At 40.6% G+C, this 20,167-nt stretch overlaps 1 protein-coding gene across 2 annotated transcripts in view; it reads left to right on the forward strand.

The window, feature by feature from the left end:
• GNAO1 (G protein subunit alpha o1) overlaps positions 1 to 20,167 on the forward strand; it is a 1,256,657-nt gene that overhangs the window by 1,049,171 nt on the left and 187,319 nt on the right. The window lies entirely within an intron of this gene.

Raw genomic sequence — 20,167 nt, forward strand, 5'->3', positions numbered from 1 at the left:
CTGCATTTATTTATTTATGTATGTATTTACAGTGAAAGCCTGCAGAAATGCTCCCAACATGCAACATTTGCTGTAAAAATTCCACAGTAAAAATATAATCATCACAAGCAATGGAATGAATATATGCATAGGAATATGCACTATGTAGTATGACAATGAAAAAAGAAAGGTTCAAGTGTCAACAGTGCATAAGTGACAGCTGAAGACATTCATGTAAGCAAAACTTAAACAATTTTATTTGTTTGTTTGTTTTAACCATGTAGGAGGGCCTGCCATTAGGCCATTTTTATCCATAACCTAGGCTCAAAAGTGAAGCATAAGTCATTTTAAACAAGTATATAAAAAGTTGCATATCTTTAGAAGGGATTAATCACAAAAAGTTATTGTAGTGGCACTGAATTATTATCATGCTGATGAAGCAAAATAGTGATATAACAATCTAGTAGTGGCACATGAAGGTGTGAACAAGCACATTTAGTATGTGAGTTGGTAAAGCAATGATAAATGCACATTGACCTTAGATACATAGTGTTAATATCGGTACATATAAAATTCAACATACTGATGTACTCAGTGAATGACAAAAGTATCTGAAGTAAACTCTATGATCTACTAGTTAAGTTCAAGTAAAGTTTAAATTTGCAAACTATGGTGAATATAAACTGAATAAATTATGGGGAGAGAAAGGGTTTAGGGATCAAACAGGCACTAAAATGGCTATGGATGGTGAGACTGAGAATATAAGAAGTGAGTAAATATAGAAAGAGCCAGGGTGTTAAATTAGAGGATGTTAGAGAGGGTGAAAATGTAGGGTAAGCCATAAGTCAAAAAATTTGATCCTTAAAACTCCATACAGATTGTTTTCATCACTCCTTTGCAGAAGGTTTTCATCATCGCTTACATAGATAATTTCTTACTCCATACCATATTTCAAAAAATGTTTAAAGCCACCAGATGTTCATCGTGCATACAGCTGCAGTCATGACAGATGGGTTCTCCTGCCATCAGGCGGGTCCTCGGTCGGCCGAATTCCAAAGTCTAGGTCCGGCGTCTGTTGTCGTCGCTTCTTCCCTGACGTCAGTGCGACAGGGGTATAAAGGAACCAGCCGACGCCATTTTCTTCAGTCTTTCTTGCCGTGTGGTGCCCGAAGCAGAAGCAGTTCGCAAGTGCCGGTCGGCCAGCTCCTGAGATTACGAAAATTTGGAAACTGAAGTCTTCTTAAAAGCTAAGTACCCCGTTGTGGAAACTTTTCTTGTCTCAAACCGATGTCAGACAAAGTTAATAATTGTATTTCTTGTGGGAAGCAAATACCGCATAAGGATTTCCATTCCCTCTGTATACCTTGTTTAGGCCCAGACCACAACGTCTCGGTCTGTCGCTTTTGTGCTACATTCAACAAACGCACTATTAAGCGTCTGGCGGAGTTCGCCCAGCATTATTTTGGGAAAGCATTTAACTATACTATGTCGTCGGATACTCCGACTCCGGTTTTGTCTAAAAAACGCAAAGACAAGGACCGACACACGAGGTCCGTGGCCTCTACCGACACCACGCCAAAGCCGACTACACGTGGTCCGGTTCTCAGCGAGGCGCCTATGCAGCCCCTGACTACCGACGACACTTCTTTGACGGTGTCTCCTGTGCCCGAGGTCGCAGGCTCCTCGGCCCACACCCCGACTACAGATACCGAAGCCACTCTTGGCATTGAATCTCAGAATGTGAACAGGTCCACCTCCACTCAAGGTGTCTTCAGACCTTCCTCTTCTTTCTCCATCAAGGCTTTCACAAAGTCTAAAGCAACCATGCACTCTAAGAGACCAGCTACACAGGGCCCATCTCCAGGCCCCATGCCTAAGAAACAGATGCTTAAAATGGCTGAGGATTTAATTACTCTTATCAGAGGTTCTCAGCCCCCACCAGACAAAAGGCCCAGAGTGGAGGAAGATTCCCCCTCCTCTGATCAGGGCTGCATTATTTCAGAGTATTCTGATGACCAGGAACATTCTTACTCCCCTTTTGAAGACTCTGATGCGGAGGAGCCCATCCCTTCTGTCTCCCCCCCCCAGATGATTACTCATTTGGGGAAACTTTGCATACCTTAAGGGAACACTTCCACTGGGAAGGCCAAGATTATTCAGATTTCAAGAAAAGGCTCAGGGAATTTCTCTTGCTATCTCAGCACAGGCCTCTGGCTATAACTCCTGTCTTGGACATCCTAGATGATGCTTACTCAGAGGCTTGCCTTAACCCGGATTCTCTACCTCCAGCTCCAGTTAAGCCTGACAGGTACTACAGGGTTCCTGACTCACACCAATTTCTATACAAAAGCCATGCTGCTGACCCAGAAACCATCTCACAGGGCCCCAAGGGAGTTAAGGCCTCCATTGCTAAAAATCCATTACCTTCCGAGAGAGACTCCAGATTCTTAGAAAGGTGGGGAAAAAAGGTATATACCTCGGCTACCTTATCCATGAGGGCCTTAAACTGTCAGTTTCATATGCTAAAATACCAACAGTTTTTGTTATCACAATTGAAAAGTAAAATGTCACAACCTAAACAACCAGACTTGAAGGAGTTGCAGGATTTGATGCATAGTGCAGAACAAGTGGGTAAGCATACCTTACAATGTGGTTTTGATGCTCTAGAGGCCTCATGTAGAGCTGCTGTTACAGGATCAGTCATACGTAGGCATGCCTGGCTCAAGGAACAAGCCTTGCCTGATCATGTCAAAGCTAAATTACTAGACGCCCCCCTTCAAAAGGATGTACTATTTGGTGCTAATGCTGAGGAGGTGTTAAGGAAAATGGAGGAAAAGGCTAAATCAATGCAAACTGTGAAAGAATTTCTACAGGTACAACCCCCACGTTTTAGTAGAAATTGGCCTTCCAAAAACTGGTCCTTTCCTGCCACGGACTGATCCCAAAGAGGCAGATACAGGTGCCCGAGGGGCAGAGGACAATCCCAAGGATCGTTTAGAGGCAGACAATGGCAAGCTCCTACACAAAGAGGTGGTGAGGATAACTCGCAATCTTTCAAAAAGCAAACCCAATGACTTTCCCCTTTGCATGCCAACCAAGTCTCAAATGGCAGCCCCCTTAGGAGGAACGCTGGCTTTATTTTCAAAAAATTGGCATATTGTCACAAAGGACAAATGGATCCTGGACATTATAAACAGAGGCTACAAATTCCATTTTCACACCCTTCCAAAAATGAGAGGCATGCCAAACCTGCCACACAATCAAAGGGCAGAGGCACAAAGGCAAATTACAGATCTCATAAACATGAAAGCTATTCAAGAGGTACCTACGCAAGAACAAGGTCAAGGTTTTTATTCCAGGCTATTTCTGGTGCCAAGGAAGGGAAAAGATTGGAGACCTATTTTGGACCTATCCATCCTAAACACATTTCTACTCATACCAAAATTCAAGATGCTCACTCTACAGCAACTTCTTCCCATGCTGGGCAAGGAGTCTTGGCTGGTAACATTGGACCTCAAGGAGGCATACCTGCATGTCCCAATCAGACAAAATTGCAGAAGGTACCTCAGGTTTCTTGCAGGTTCAACCCATTATCAATTCTCTGCATTGCCCTTTGGCTTATCTACTGCGCCCAGAGTATTCACGAAATGCCTGGCATCAGTAATTGCCTACTGCAGACTTCAAGGGATACAAATATACCCCTATTTGGACGACTGCCTGATCCAAGCGGACAGCAAGTACATTCTTCTGAAACATCTGGCTTATGTAATAATGTTGTTGAACTCTCTGGGATACACAGTCAACAAAAAGAAATCAAGGCTAATACCCTCTCGGAAGATCATTTTCCTGGGTGCCAATTTGGACACAAACACCCAGATGGCCTACCTCATGCCAGAGAAGCAGGGGCAACTAATTCAATACTTCAGAACACTAGCAAATTGCACCAGGCTGACTGCAAGGAAAATCCTGCAGGCTCTGGGATTCATGGCATCTTGCATCTTACTAATCCCATGTGCAAAGCTGCATATGAGGAAACTACAATGGTACCTGAAAAACATATGGTCTCAACACAGCCACAGTTTGAAAACAATAATACCACTAATTCCATGTCTACAAAAGGAATTTCTGTGGTGGGCTCAAGCATGTCAAACAAACACAGGTCTTCCATTCAGCAAGCCTCAAGCAAATCAAGTCATCACAATAGATGCCTCGGACTACGCCTGGGGGGCGCACAGGACAGATTGGTGCATTCAGGGCAAATGGTCCCAAAAAGAAAAGCACCTTCACATCAATCAAAAAGAAATGCTAGCAGTAATAAATGCTATTATAGCTTTCAAGGACCTTCTACAACCAGGTCAACTATTGATAAGAACGGACAACACCACAGTTATGTGGTACATAAACAAACAGGGAAGAACACATTCTTACCCCCTATGCAGACTGGCCATGTCACTTTGGAACATGGCCATGGACTTACAAATGGAACTACAAGCACAGTACTTGCCAGGCAAGGAAAACATGCTGGCAGACAACCTAAGCAGGAATATGACAGATCCACACGAATGGAAATTGCATCCAAAAGTTTTTACAGAAATAATCCAAGAATGGGGAAGGCCAGACATAGATCTCTTTTCCTCCCACAAAAATCATCAATTGACAAAATTCTGCACAAGGATCTTCCATCCAAAGGCCTGGAGAGTGGACGCTCTCTCTTTCAGTTGGACATCAATGACAGTTTATGCCTTCCCACCTCTTCCTCTGCTGCCCAAAGTTCTATTGAAAACCAGAGCAGACAGACCAAAGATGATTCTCATTGCTCCGGACTGGCCAAGGCAATACTGGTACCCACTCCTGAGGAGCCTGATGCATTTGCCACCATGGACCCTGCCTCTAATGCCTCTTCTTCTGACTCAGCACAGCTTCAAAACTCTTCACAGCCAGCTAAAAACACTCAATCTAGCCGCATGGAAGATTCCTTAGCATCACAACAGGCCCTACTCTCCAAGAGGAGGTGCAGGATGTCATTTTGGAGGCCAGAAGGCCATCAACTAGAAAAGCTTACTCTGCAAAATGGAAACATTTTTGTGTCTGGACTGAGAAAAAGGGCCAGGATCCTGGAAAACTGAATTTACCTCAAATACTACAATGTTTGGCTGAACTGCTAAGCAGTGGACTTTCTTTCTCCTCCATCAAAATCCATGCCTCAGCCATTTCTGCAGAATACAACACTGATCCACCTTTATTCTCTCACCCTCTCTTAAGCCAGTTCCTCAGAGGGGCTAAGAATTTAAGACCTCCAAGGAAACAACCAATACCTGCTTGGGATCTTAATTTCATTCTGGAAAAACTGACCTTGCCTCCCTTTCAGCCAGCTGCCTCATCAGATTTGCAATATTTGTCCTGGAAAACAGCTTTCCTTCTGGCTATCACCTCAGCTCGTAGAAGTTTCAGAACTACAGGCTCTCATGGCTGTCCAGCCTTTTATCATCTTCCATCAGGACAGAGTTTCCTTACGAACCAACCCGTCCTTTATGCCTAAAGTGGTATCCAGGGTAGCTTTAAATCAGGCCATACATTTACCTACTTTTTATCCTAATCCTCAAAACAAAGGTGAGAGATTACTACATTCCTTGGACATCCACAGACAACTGCGTTATTATTTGGACAGAACAAAGCCTTTCAGAAAATCAGAACAGCTCTTTGTGGCCTATGCGGTAGGAGCTCAAGGAAAGCCAATTTCCAAACAGACAATCTCAAAATGGATAGCCCACTGCATACGCTTTTGCTATTCCTTTCATGGCAAAACTGTACCTACAGGCATTAGAACTCATTCCACCAGGGCCACAGCCACCTCTGCAGCCTTCCTCAGAGGAGTTCCTACCAAGGATATTTTGGAAGCAGCCACTTGGAGTTCTGTGCATACCTTCTCCAAGCACTACAACCTACCATTATACTCCAAATCTAGAGCAGGCTTTGCCACTGCAGTCTTGCAGGGCATTTTGGTTCCTCCTAGTTCCACCTAGTGCCTACCACCCCTTTCTTAGCTTTGGGATTCTACCCATCTGTTATGACTGCAGCTGTATGCACGATGAACATAGTACAGTTTTGTACCTACCATAAATGTAGATGTTTGAGTGCTAATACAGCTGCAGTCCAGGTTTCCCTCCCTCCTTCCCCTCTTGGGACAGGCCTATAGGCTAACACATCCTCATACAACCTGATTGGGGTATTCATTTATGATGTATTTGCTTGCAACTACTGTATTTTGATTATATTGCACTGCATTATTACACAAATTTATGTATTGCCTTCCTTCTGGGGGCACATGACATCTGGGGCAAGAAAAACTGAAGAAAATGGTGTCGGCTGGTTCCTTTATACCCCTGTCGCACTGACGTCAGGGAAGAAACGACGACAACCGACGCCGGACCTAGACTTTGGAATTCGGCCGACCGAGGACCCGCCCGACGGCAGGAGAACCCATCTGTTATGACTGCAGCTGTATTAGCACTCGAACATCTACATTTATGGTAGGTACAAAACTGTACTTTCTCATTACAGGAAATGTCAGGAACAGCAGATAAACATTTATTATCTCATGTGTTGTTAATATCCTATACTGAACAAATGTTTTAAAAATGCAAACATTCATGCATGACTGCATTAAGTAAATAGTTAATACTATCTGATACATCTTTTCATACCTGTGTGCCAAAGTAACAATTTTTCTTGTTATAGATTCTTTTGGCTGTTGTGGGAATATATCAGTAGGCAAAATGAAGTCTACAAACACTTTTGATTTGAATGAATGGATATCTTTAGTGTAAAAAACGTATTTGTAAAAAAAATACATTGAAAGTAAGACATAACTCTTAAATGTGGATTTAATTAGTGGCTAACACCAGCTGTGATATTTCAAAAATATATCAACCACTAAATATAGTTGGTCAACCAATCTAATAAAAATATCACAATATGATTATTATATGCTATTGAGTCTGATACATTATAAATATAGTGATGAACTGATGTTCCATAGCTCTCCTTTCCCTTTGATATTGCCTTCCTCTCCATCCCGTCTTGTTCCATTAAAATAAACTTTATTCCGAAAAGAAATAAAGAAAGAAGGAAAGGGGGAAGTGGTGATAGTAGATGGGGTGGAAGTTCAAAGAAGAGATACAGAAACTGGCAATGTGCAGGGAGGCCCCATGGTTATAGTGTTTTACTGGCTATGTGACACTTGATAGCCAGTTTGGAACCTTTTTAAACTCAAGTTCACAGAGGAGTTTCTTCCATTGTTTTGTTATATAAGCATAGGAGGTCAACAATTGGTTATCCTTTTTTATTAGAAGATGGTTTGACTTGATTTAATGAGGCTGCTGTGGAAAAATGGCCTTAAGGAGAATATAGAAGATCGGAATCTTAGACAATGTTGGGATTCTTTAAGCTACAATTGTTTAAGAGCCTTGTTATTTCTATGAATTTTAGATAGTTATGTAGTCAGGAAAGCTCATGGTTTCACATTAGTAAGGACAGAATGGTCTACAAACAGCAAAATCCATAACCAGGTTATAGATCAAGTCTTTTTGATAGGTGGCTGGTGTAAGAAGGATAGTTAAATTAAGGGGACAGTCAGTAAGAAATATAAAAGGACGTCAGGATTTCAAATCACATGTCTAATTATGACCTGTTTAACAAACTCTGCAACACTAGCAGGTATTTTCTAATTTATTTATTTATTTATTTATTTGTTTATTTATTTATTTATTTATTGTCTTTTGTTCACCGGTAAAGTCTGAATGGGCACAATTCCCATTTTCAGTGGAGGCCCTGGGAGACAAGCTCCACATAAAATACATATTTATAATACACGACAATAAAAATTAAAGATTTTAAGCATTACTTTGCAGGTAGTATTACGACAAATAGTAAAGAGATTCATCATATACTTTAGAATTTATATTATTCTAACTTAAATCAAAGACATGTTAACATGTAATAGCTGGAGATATAAGTGTTACCACCATAACAGGTACAAGCAAGCAAAATCTGAGGGTAATGCTACTCAATGCTAGAAGTCTAAACCTCAAAATGCACTCACTCGAGGCACTCCTTAAAATGGAGAACATTGACATCTGTGCAGTGACAGAGACCTGGTTCAAAGCTCCAGAGAGCACCCCTGCATTCCCAGGCTTCAGTTCATACCACACCTTTCAGCCACCTATCCGAGAAAGAAGCACTAAACGCGGAGGCGTGTCCATATTCATTAAGGATATCCACACCTCCAGGCTAGTTGCACAGCATAATGCATCCGAGATTATCCAAGTGCAACTAACTCTGGGCAAGACCGTAATCCAAATTGTAGCTTGCTACAGACCCCCCACCATGCCCCAGGATTCACACTCCTCATTTCTTGATTTACTGGAAAGTATTAGGGTACAACCCAACACCCTAATAATGGGCGATTTCAACTACCCCACCATTAACTGGGAAAACTACTCATGTACCAATTCTTTTGCTCAACGTTTTCTAGAATTCATAAATTCCAATGCCTTGGATCAACTTATTCACACCCCAACCATGGGCAGCAATATCCTAGACCTGGTCATTACCAACATGGGAAACCGGTGTTCCACACCAGAGGTCAATTCCTCGTTGGTCAGATCCGACCACAAGCTAATCAGCCTAGACATCCACATCCCACCCCCAGCCCCAATTAGGGAAACCATCATAAAAAACTTCTCCAAAGCCAACTTCACACTTCTTAAGACAGAAGTGGCAAACTTCACGACACCCATGCAGACAGACAATAGAGGTTTGACTGCCGAATTCTACACAAATGCACTTTATAAGCACTTACACGAGTGCATGAATCATGCTATCCCTAATAGAACCAAGATGTTATCCTCCAAAACAAGGAAGCCATTCTGGTGGTCCTCTGCCATAAACAAACTCTACAACAGAGGAAAGAAACTGTTGCAAAAAAGAGTAAAATCCCATGACTGGAGGAACTCCCTAGTCAACCTCAGTAAGAAGCTGAGATCCCTCATAAAATCCTCCAAAGCTAGTTACGAAAACAAAATTGCCACTGACTCTAAAGACAACCACAAAGCATGCTATAGCTATGTCAAGAATCTAAATGGGAACACTCAGATCTGCTTTGAGTTACAGCACAATGGCACTAAATATACAGAACCAACTGATATTGCCAACATCCTAGCAGATAGGTTCAGTGCTAACTTTACCCCCTCTCACCCCCTAGAGGGCCCATCTCTATACTGGAAGAATGCAAAGTTCCTATAATCACAGCTGCACAGGTAAAAAACACACTCTCCAAAGCCAAGAACACAGCATCCATGGGACTTGACAATATCCCAGGCTGCGTTCTACACAAACTACAGAATGAACTGGCACCCTACCTAAGTACCATGTTCAATCATAGCCTCACCTCAGGCTTTGTACCCACTGAATGGCGCACCGTGACGGTTATCCCACTCCACAAAGGAGGAGCCACGACGGACCCCACGAACTACCGCCCCATTAGCCTGATGAGCCTGGTCTGCAAGGCCATGGAACATATCATCATGGAACTCATAAATAAAGACACTGGTAATCTCCAAACTCTGGACTCTACCCAGTTTGGATTTGTAAAAGGCAGATCATGTCTCCTAAACCTGATTGACTTCTTTGAAGCAGTCACCAAAGCCATAGATGAGGGTAAAATGATTCACACAGCTTATCTAGAGCTCGCCAAGGCTTTTGACACCATCCCCCACTCTGGAATTATAGATAAGCTCACTAAACTAGGTATAAATCCCTATGTCACAAGATGGGTTGCCAACTGGCTCACGGACAGAACCCATGCTGTGAAAGTAGCGGATTCCAAATCTGACATCAGACCAGTGACAAGTGGAGTACCACAGGGTTCAGTCCTGGGTCCTCTCCTGTTTGTTCTCTACTTCTCTGAAGTGCAGGCCAACACAGAAGGTCTTTGGCTAACAAAGTTTGCAGATGACTGCAAACTAGGAGCCATAATCGAAACTCCTAACGATGTGGACAAACTACAAAAGGGCCTCACTGAGACAGATACCTGGTGTCAAAGCCATGGCCTGAAGCTCAATGCCAAAAAGTGTATTGTCATCCCCTTTGGTAAAAACTCTGTACCCATGAACTACCACATAGCTGGTAGTCCACTTAATGCCGAAAATGTGATAAGAGACCTTGGGACACAGGTGGACAGTAGTCTCTCCTTTGATAATCACATCGCCACAGTGGTCAGGAAATCCTTCTACATGGCTCATCTCATCACAAAAGGATTCTTATCCAGAAAAAAAGAGGTCATTGTTCCCCTCTACTCATCACTCATTAGACCCATTAAAGAGTACAACACCCCTTTTGGTATGTACCTCACAAGACATCTACAACAACTGGAAAGACCACAGAAATACCTTACAAAGAGGATTACTGGCCTCAAACAGATGCCCTATGCAGACCATCTCAAAAAACTACAGCTTTACTCCATCGCATATCGCCTACTCAGGGGCGATCTCTGCCTAACATACAAAGCTATGTCAACCCAGAGCTGTTGGACATGCTCCACTTAAAGAAATCCCAATCCCTCCAAGCTACACGCTCTAGGGATCTAAACCTTGTCACCACAATAAACAGAACATGCTGGAGGGATAGATTCCTGTCCCAGAGACTTCCCATACTCTGGAACAGACTACCTATCTATGTCAAACAGAGCTCCTCATTAGCACTCTTCAAGAAAAATCTTGATGATTGGATGGGAAATGGGGAATTCACCCCGGGGATCACTTCTGTGGCTCTGCTCGACAGGGGCACAGGAAAATAATTTTCTTGGGTGGCGAAAGCCAGGGTACATTTTTTGGCTAGGCTTGTATGGGCCCTAGGGCTGATAGCCTGGTACCTACCTATGAACCTATGAACCTATGAACAATAATAATGCACATAGATTCAGTATATGTATATTGACATTAATAGGTAAGGTGTCACTAGAGAAGGAACAGAAAATGGAGGAGGAAGAAGGGTATAAGCAGAAATAAGAAAAAAATAAGAAAAAGTAATGACAGAGGTTGAGATAATAATAGGTAAGATGATGAGGTAGGTAAGGAAGGTGGTGTTAGGAGAGAATTAAGGGTATAGGTTAGTTGGAAGAGCAGTAGTGGGATGAAAGGGAAAGAGACGGGGACAAGAAAGGTGAGAGAGTCATGGTGATTGATAGAGGGACTGGTAATGGAACAGAAACAGAGAGAAAGGTGGGTGTAGTCAGGATGGGAGCATAAGTAAGTTGTTTTAGGTTGTGTTTGAAATTTGTGGTATTGTTTTGTTTTAAGGTGAGTGGGATGGAGTTCCAGTGCTTGGCAACATAGGTTGAGTAAAGTGAGTTGTCTGCACTGTTATGAGACTTGGCTCTGGTAGGAAGATATCTGTTCTGTGAGCAGAGATTCCTAGGAGAGAATTAGTGTTTGAAGATGTTTTGTAGTGATTGGAAGGTTTCATATTTATTTATTATTTAATGGGCACTAAGCAGTTGGGAGGCGTAGGTAATGTAATTGGGCAGTTTGAGCCCATGTAGGTGCTTCACTGATGAGCAGTGGTGTGAAAGGTTTGTCAAGATGGATGCAAACTGGCTATTTTATTGTGGCAAACTTCTAGTTTATTTTTTAAGATGGAGTGAAGGTTAGTCAGGATGGGTGCTGCAGAGGGAAGTGAAGGGAGAAGATAAGATGTTGTTAACGAATTCCTAAATTAGTCAGTGGAAAAGGTTTGTTTCTGTAGAAGAAGCCCAACTTTTGCTGAGTTTGCTTGATGGCTTGAGTGATATGTTGATCATATTTTAAGTTATCATCACTTAAGACACCAAGAAGCTTTTTGTTGGAAACTTTCAATTGAAGTAATTTTTGCGGATGTGATGTGATATTGTCAGAGATTTGGATAAAAATAGTGTTAATTTGTTTTTTTTTTGGTTTTTTTTTCGCATTTAAAAGTAGTTGGTAGGCATCTTACCATGATGCAGCTGAGGAAAAGGAGTCCTGGGTCATCTTGTGAAGTAGCAGTAGACTTGGTGCAAAGCACATGAATATAGCATCATCTACATATTGTACTGTGGTGGCTTCTTTGCTAGCTTTGTGAAAATCAGTGAGTATGTTGAGTGGTAAAGAGCGTAGAATAGATCCTTGAAATATGACAACAGAGACAGACAGCAAGGGGGAGAGATTTTGTTTCCACTTTACTGCCTGGAGTTTGTTGATGAGATAGTTGTGGAACCAGCTAAGGGATGACTGGGGACAGTCCTAGGGAAAATAATTGCTGGAGAAGACATTGGTGTAAAACTGTATCAAATGCTTTTGACATGTGTAAGAAGAGGGATGATACTAGGCTGGCAGTGTTTCTATTCTTGTTTATAATTTTGATAAAACTGAGCAGAGCAGTAGTGGGATTTATTCAATTTGCAGGGATGTAGCTTTCTGTAATTGATTAGTTTATTTGTATAGATACAGGGCATGTAACAATATCTGCTAGCAATTCTGAGATGTTCTGGTGGCAGGTACTCAGTAGCCTGTGCGGAATTTTTTAGTATTTGAGGTATTTTTTGATAGAAGAGTTAGATACTAGTTGGCGGGAGTAAGGATTTTGGTTATGATTAGTACTGTTTAGAATAGTGAGGCTGGTGGGTGGTTTGTTATGTAGAGAGAGGACAAAGTGTGTGAAATGTGTAATGAACTAAGTAGCTACAGAGACTGAGTTGATGATGGTATAAAATAATTTTAATTGTGTTCCAGAAAAGCTAAACATCCTGTTGGTTGAAAAAGTATTTCATTTTGTCTGATCTGATTTTTTATTTAGAAAGGTTCCTCAGCTGTCTAAAATATTGCCATTTTTTGTTGGGCTTTGTCAGTAGATCATTGTTTCTAGGCTTTATCTCTGTTTTGCATCAGTTGCCTGGTTTCTCTTGTGAGTCATGGGGCAGGGCTGGATTTGTTTAATTTTGATATGATGGGAGATAGTTTGTTTAGTACATTAAGAAATTTCTTGTGATTTACAGTCTCATCTAGGGATAAGTTTTTTTAGAATATTCCAGTTGTATTTGTTGAGGTAGCTAAAGCTGTTGTACATTGTGTTCATGTGCATGATTAGATTGTCTTCTGGCTAAGGTCAGGTGTCAGGTAGGCAGCCAGTATTGTTAATTTTGTTGTGAGTGCCACTGAGGATCCAGTCCAATGTAGCCTCCCTATTACTGCATTTGTCTATTTGAGTAGCAGTTGTGATAATTTGGGTAAAACCAAATAAATTGATGGAGAATGTGGAAGAGTCAGAGATGATAAGTAGATAGTCTATATAAGTGTCACCTATGATGATGATTTCCTTGTTGATATTATGAGAGATCCAATACTGGATTTCTTCTACCAATGAGATGTTGTTTCCAGGAGGGATATAGATGGCAGTGATGCATATGCTCTTGTGTTTCTCTTTTTTGCAGGAGAGAGATAATTGTTTTATCACAGGAAAAGCTGGGGGTAGGTGAGGAGGTAGGGAGCAATTTGAAGGTAGTTTTTGTATATCATAGTCACGCCACCAATTTTCTTATGCTGTCTTGTCATTTCTAATGATGTTGTAGCCTGCGGAGAGAATTTTCTGGACTTTATTACATGTTTTTAGCCAGGTTTCTGTGGCTATTAGTATGTCAAGAGTGTATTGGGCTATCTAAGCATGTAACTGTGGTGGTTTACTGTAGATGCTCCTAAGATTTAAGTTCATTCGAAGTAGACTATTTTACCCTGGTTGAGTCGAATAGGAGTACTTGGGGTAGCTGGGGGGTGCAAGTGTGTAGACAGCGTCAAGCATAAGGATTTATATCACCATCAAGAGCCCACTCAGGCATTGTTGACAAACTCAAGAGGTTAGGTACAAACTTGTATGTCACCCGGTGAATAGCCAATTGACTCTCATACAGGACCCAAGAAGTTAGAATTGGGGAGTCCACCTCTACAAAGAGGCCAGTCACAAGTGGAGTCCCTCAGGGATCAATCCTTAGACCGCTCCATTTTGGCATTTACTTCTCTGAAGTCAAGGCCAATGTCAGTGGTCTCTGGCTGACTAAATTTATAGATGATTGTAAATTTGGAGCTGTCATTGAATCCCTCACTAACACAAAATTTTTCCAGGAAGGGCTGACACAGACAAACAACTGGTGTCAGAGCCATGGACTAAAACTAAATGCCAAGAAATGCATAATAGTATCCTTCAGAAAGTTATCCACCCCTTGTAACTATCATATTGACAACACACCCCTTAGAGTTGACCCAGTAGTCAGGGACGTAGGGACACACATAGATAGTAATCTAGCCTTTGACCATCGTGTGTCTACAGTAGTGAGGAAATCATTATATGTTGCACAACTTATAAACAAAGGTATGTCATCTAAGTCCAAGGAAGTCATTGTTCCACTGTATTCAGCATTCGTCTGACCTATCATTGAGTACAGTGCTCCCTTTGGTATGTACCTAACCAGGCATATCCAACAATTGAAATCTTCAGAGAGGTTCCCCAATAAAAGAATACAGGGCTTAAGTAAAATGTCCTATGCAGACTGCCTCAAGGCTCTATCCCTGTATTCTGCCTCCTACAGGCTTTTGAGGGGAGATGTATGCCTGACATACAGGACATTGTCAGATACCACTCTGATGGATCTCCTGCATATCTGCAAAACAAACAGCACCAGAATTACCCGCTCTAAAGACTTAAACCTTGCCTGTGATATAAATAGAACCTGCTGGAGAGACAGGTATGTATCCCAGAGATTACCCCATCTCTGGAACAGGCTCCCCATCCATGTGAAGCAGAGTTCCTCCCTAATCCAATTCAAGTGCAACTTGGACAATTAGATGAGGAACAGGAAATTCATCCCTGGTTTAACACCTATGTCTCTAATGGACACAGGCAACCTGTAAATGTTTCATCTCCCAAGCCCCTGCTTACACTTATAAAGGGTATCAGAACTTGTCAGAGATTTCAGATGCATGGCTAGGCTTAAAAAGACCATTGCAGTTGTTAGCCTAGTAAACACCTATGAACCTATGAAAAGCAAGTTTAGATCAGAAGTGTATGTAGTGAAATAACTTTTTATATTTAGTTGTCACATTTAAATTATTTGTGTGTGGTGTGGGTTCTACTTTGGTATACTTGTGATTAAAGGACGTATGGGATGTGATTGAGTATAGGCTGGATATTACAGCAGGGTGAGAGGGGGATGATTTTGGATCATGATGTAGTGTTCTGGGGGTAGCAGTGAGGTGGGGTTACAATGCAGTGTGATAAGATGCAGTATGGGTAAGAACACATTGTAGAAGTGGAGACTGAAAGTGAAAGGGCAACATACTGTAACTATAGTAAAGCAAAATAATGGTATGCCATGGCACTTTTGCACTGCCTGCTCCACTAATACAGAAGTAAACCTATATCACCAATTACTTTGTAATACCAAGAGTACATCCACACAAAGACAAAACTGACAGCTGGAAAGGAATACTACAATCCCAAACCAACATACATTCTGCGTGTTTAGTTTTCTCCATCAATATCATCACTTTTTGTGGTTTGCTAATCATTGTAAATAACAGAGAAACTCTGTTGCCAGCTGCCTTGCCTTGCTTTTTCTTTGGAAATCTGGGTATATGATCACCTTAATATTTTAACTTCTGTTCCTAGCAAATGCATCATTTACTTCTATCTATAACACAAACATCCCTTATTCAGAAGTGGCACTTTTAACCACTGCAGACGGAAAGAGTTCCTTCTGGTACACAAACATGGGAGGTGCACATCTTCTGCAGTCTTTCCTTAACAAAGTCACACAAGGAAATAAATCAGTATAAAAATATGTTTTGGTAAATATACATGATGACAATTTCCTATCCAAAATGTTGAGTCCTGTCCATGGCAGAGTGCAGTTGGTACAAATTATTAGGAGGAGACCACCATTATCAGGGGATATAAATAAGACTGCAGCAGTGCCATAGCTGCAAGTAAAAAAAAAAACAAAAACAGAACAAATATATCTCTTTGGCAAGTTCGACTGTAATAGTAGGTTAGGAATTCTTTCACTGGAGTAGTTTTTAATGTATTCCTTATTTTTCAAGATCATTACCTTTTTTCTGTCTTCATTTAATTTAAGGATGCCTGTCTTAAAAGTCTAAAAGCACACTGTGGTGTGTGTGTGTGTCACGGTCTGGAGAAATGCATGCCTTGTATTTAAAGTGCTCTGTGTTTGGTGTCATACAGCTATGTAACAGTGCAATGTGTAATAGCATTCCCTTATCCAGACTGCATGCTCATCACTGGAGGTCACTGTAATAAGGGAAAAATGTCCTGAAATGCAGTGATCTCACAGGTTGTGTAAGTAGACTTCTGCAATATTATTTATTATAGTCTACAGATTTTTTTTTACTAAGTTTTTGATAATGTGCTTATATTATATTAAATTATAGTCACTGTCAGTGTTTAAACTCATGTATCTGAGTATCCCGTGGTCCTTCTAGAAATGGGAGAAGCTATTGTTGTTGTGTCTTTTGGCTTATCCCGGTTAGGGGTCGCCACAGCGGAACTCCAGTCCGCTAATGTTTGGTAGTGGATTTTTACGTGCCGAGTTACCAACCCTGACGCACAACCTTCAACGAAGGCACGCCCATTCACGCATGCCTCCACACAGAAGACACTCTAGCTGAGAATCGAATGGGACGTCTTGCTGTGAGGCGACAACGCTACCGCAGCAACACTACCGTGGGATTTATTAAAAACTCAAATTTTATGCAGTTTAGATATTCGGATTTATGCATTACTATACATAATTTTCAAGAGCCTTTGTACTTATTTTCAGTTTCTGCAAGTTGAGAGGTGTATGCAGGAGATGTGTACCTTTCGGCTACTTGTCAAAAGCTGTTTGAGGTATTGTGGTTTGACAGAGATGTATTTGAGGAAATGTCCTGAGCCCTCTGCCTATAGCCTTTGAGTTATAATTCTGTGTGCATTTTAATCTAAGATAAGTGAAACGTTTGTGTATTCTGTTTACATGCGAACACTACGTACTATAATAATTTTGAAACCTTTACTATTTCTTTAGTTTAGTCTAAAAGGGAAGACATGAAATAAAGAGAATGTGATAGCACATGCATGATATTCTTAAAGCAGGTCCATTGATGAAAAGTTACTGCTGTAGGCAGAAAGAAAATATGAGGAAAAACAGAATTGTACTATAGATTGTCTGATCTCCTGTTTGTCAGTTTAAGTTTAAAGCATTGGAATTAGATTTCTTCAAAGACAACTGATGTTTCTCAAAGAAAACAATTATAGTCCTAGCTACAGTTACCCATGCATAAAATTTTTACTGATCCCTTAAAGTTTAGTCATTTAGTTAGTATAGAAACCAAAGAGTGTATATCCTTTGTATGCCTACCCTATTGAATGATCCAGTTGATGGTGTCCAAATGTTGCACTAGGCCAATGCAGAGGTTTGCAGTCTGCAACTCTGGAACCCTGTGTTACTCTTTCACTAACTCTTGTGACATTGTGGATTTTTAAAATTGTGGTGCCTAACAATAAACTAATATTATTTTGATATTAGTAAACATAGCTTTTTGATTGCTAAAATCAATATGCATTTCTGTTCTGTTATTCAGTTTCTTAATGAACAGGCTATAAAGCTGTGATTTTCAAAATATGTGGCTGTTGAATGAGTCTTTAAAAATAAAAACATTTTTTTATAGCTGTCTCATGCACTAGTCCTTAAAGGACATTAATGGTACAGTACAGTGAGATGATACAATTTTATGCTGTTACGTCTGTTTCTGCCTCTCTTACTTTGACTCACCCCTCCTTCCTTGTCAAAGGTTTACTAAAATGTTCCTCTGGAATTCCTCATTTCACCTCTTGTTTTTGAAGTTTGAACTTGAGTATAATTTCTATTGTCGTAAGTGTTCATCTTCTTTCTTGATCTGAAAAGCATTTCCTCTCATGTGTTAATCCATATTCAACTCCATTTCACTCCAGGATGTGGTTGACATTCTGTTTTTGGTTTTCAGTGTGTGTGTGTGTGTGTGTGTGTGTGTGTGTGTGTGTGTGTGTGTGTGTGTGTGTGTGTGTGTGTGTGTGTGTGTTTGTGTGTGTGTGTTTTATGAGTGCATGCATTCTCATCCATGTGTGTCTATAGCAAATTATATTGTATACCATTTAAGCAAGACATTATATAATGAATTTGATTTTGTATAAAACATGTACTTTACTGACTATGCCTATGTCTGTATGCATCCTTATTACAATTGTTAACCTCTGCCTTGGCTGAAGCTGAAAAGACTCAGTTTTGGATAAGTGATTTTCTGCATATATATATGACTTTGCACACATACAGTATGCCCACTTCTTGCTTGACATCATGTCCTTCCTAGTTAAGTAACAGTCTACATTATACTATCGCATTATATTATTGCAAAGGACAAAAGTTTTGCCTGACCACTGCATTCTTGAGTTTTTCTCAGTTTATGAGTACACCTCCTCTCACACAAGCTGTTAAGTAGTCTTTAATCTTACGCAAAATCACACTTGTTTAACAATGGCTGTAGTGAAATGTAATTTATAAAAATACTAGGGAACCTCCTATCCATCCAAAATACATTCTAGGTACATCATGGGCCAATACCTTTTCTCAAAGATATTTATGTTTTTCAAACAATAATGGCTAGTTCATATAAATGTGTCCTTTTATTGAGAGCCCTTACTAATAAATCATTCCAGTAGCATTGTAAAGAATTCCCATCATAAGATAATGAAGAAAGTTTTACAAATCCCAAAAATATGAATAACACATAACCTGTTTGATGAATCCTAATGAAATATAAAAGAAGGTTTTAGTTAGAGTTCTATAATGACTTCACCTTCACATTCAAGCTTCTGACATTAGTGCAGTAGAAGCAACTAATGTCTCTTCAACTTACTTTCATTGTCCAAAAATGGTAAACTGTGACTCACCATTCAAGTTCTGTAGAATATTTCAATATTTTTCTAAAATTATTCTGTACTTAATTCTGTCACTACTATAGAAATTGTGTTGGTAGTCTCCTTTGTATGACTTTATAGTTGCTGCTTTCCAGAAGGATATGACATACCAGTATCTGCTGTAACCAGAAGGAACATTTGTGATCTGACATGTATTTGACATTCCCATGACTCTGGTTGTGCTTTGTCCTACCTTATCTACACTCTGATCTCCTGTCTCTGGTTGGGAGGTGGCCAAGTACCCAGCATGCATTGTGGCTATGGCCTCGCACTACAAACGTCTCCAGGCCTCAACAGTTCAATGCATTTCCTCCATCAGCAGAATCTTTTCAAACAAAATCTAAAATCTGAACCGATTTTGAGAGACCAACCAAAATTTGGCAGGTATGGTGCTTCTTTTGAACAAACATTGAGAGTTGAAAGCAGCAGAAAAGTGGTTTGTCTGGCCAGCTTTGCAGTGAGCTCTTCACACCATCATAGACCATGTGGCAGACTTTACAAGTTTCTAACAAATTTCTCTTCTGTCTATGTTTTCATTCATTGTCTTAACATATGCCCTCTAAAAGTTCTCATTCGTGTTATATTTGGTAGTCCCTATGGGCAGCAAACTAACTCTCTCCATTAGCTAACGTTGTGATTGTAGTCTGCTAACCTGTAGTTTTCTTTTTTCTCTGAGTTGCCTTCACACTAACTGTGTCTTTGTACTCATCTTCAGAACAGAGCTACATAAGCCAAGTGTCACGGCAACGTCTATAAGCCCAGACAGGCTTCACTATACTGACTGCTTTCAACTCTGGATTAATTCAAGGATTTCAACAGTCCTTGGTTAATTTATCCAAATTAATGTGTGCCACACTTTCTTTCAAGTGTCAACACTGTGCATGACGTAAACCCTAGCACTAGCCCTAAACACTGAGCAGAGGTAGTGTACACCTCTCAGTCGATGCATGGTGCATGAGATGTGAAAAAGGAGACCTCTTTAGTATGCTGTTTTATGTTAATATTATTTAAGTAAATGTATACCAGATGTAAACCCAGACAAAATGTGCAGAATTATTTTTTGTTATGTGCAAGTTATTGTTTAGTTTGAAGATTTCCGTTGACGTGGTGACATGAT

This window comes from Protopterus annectens, chromosome 8.part0 (assembly GCF_019279795.1).
Source record: "Protopterus annectens isolate FY-2018-M chromosome 8.part0, PAN1.0, whole genome shotgun sequence".
NCBI lineage: Eukaryota > Metazoa > Chordata > Ceratodontiformes > Protopteridae > Protopterus > Protopterus annectens.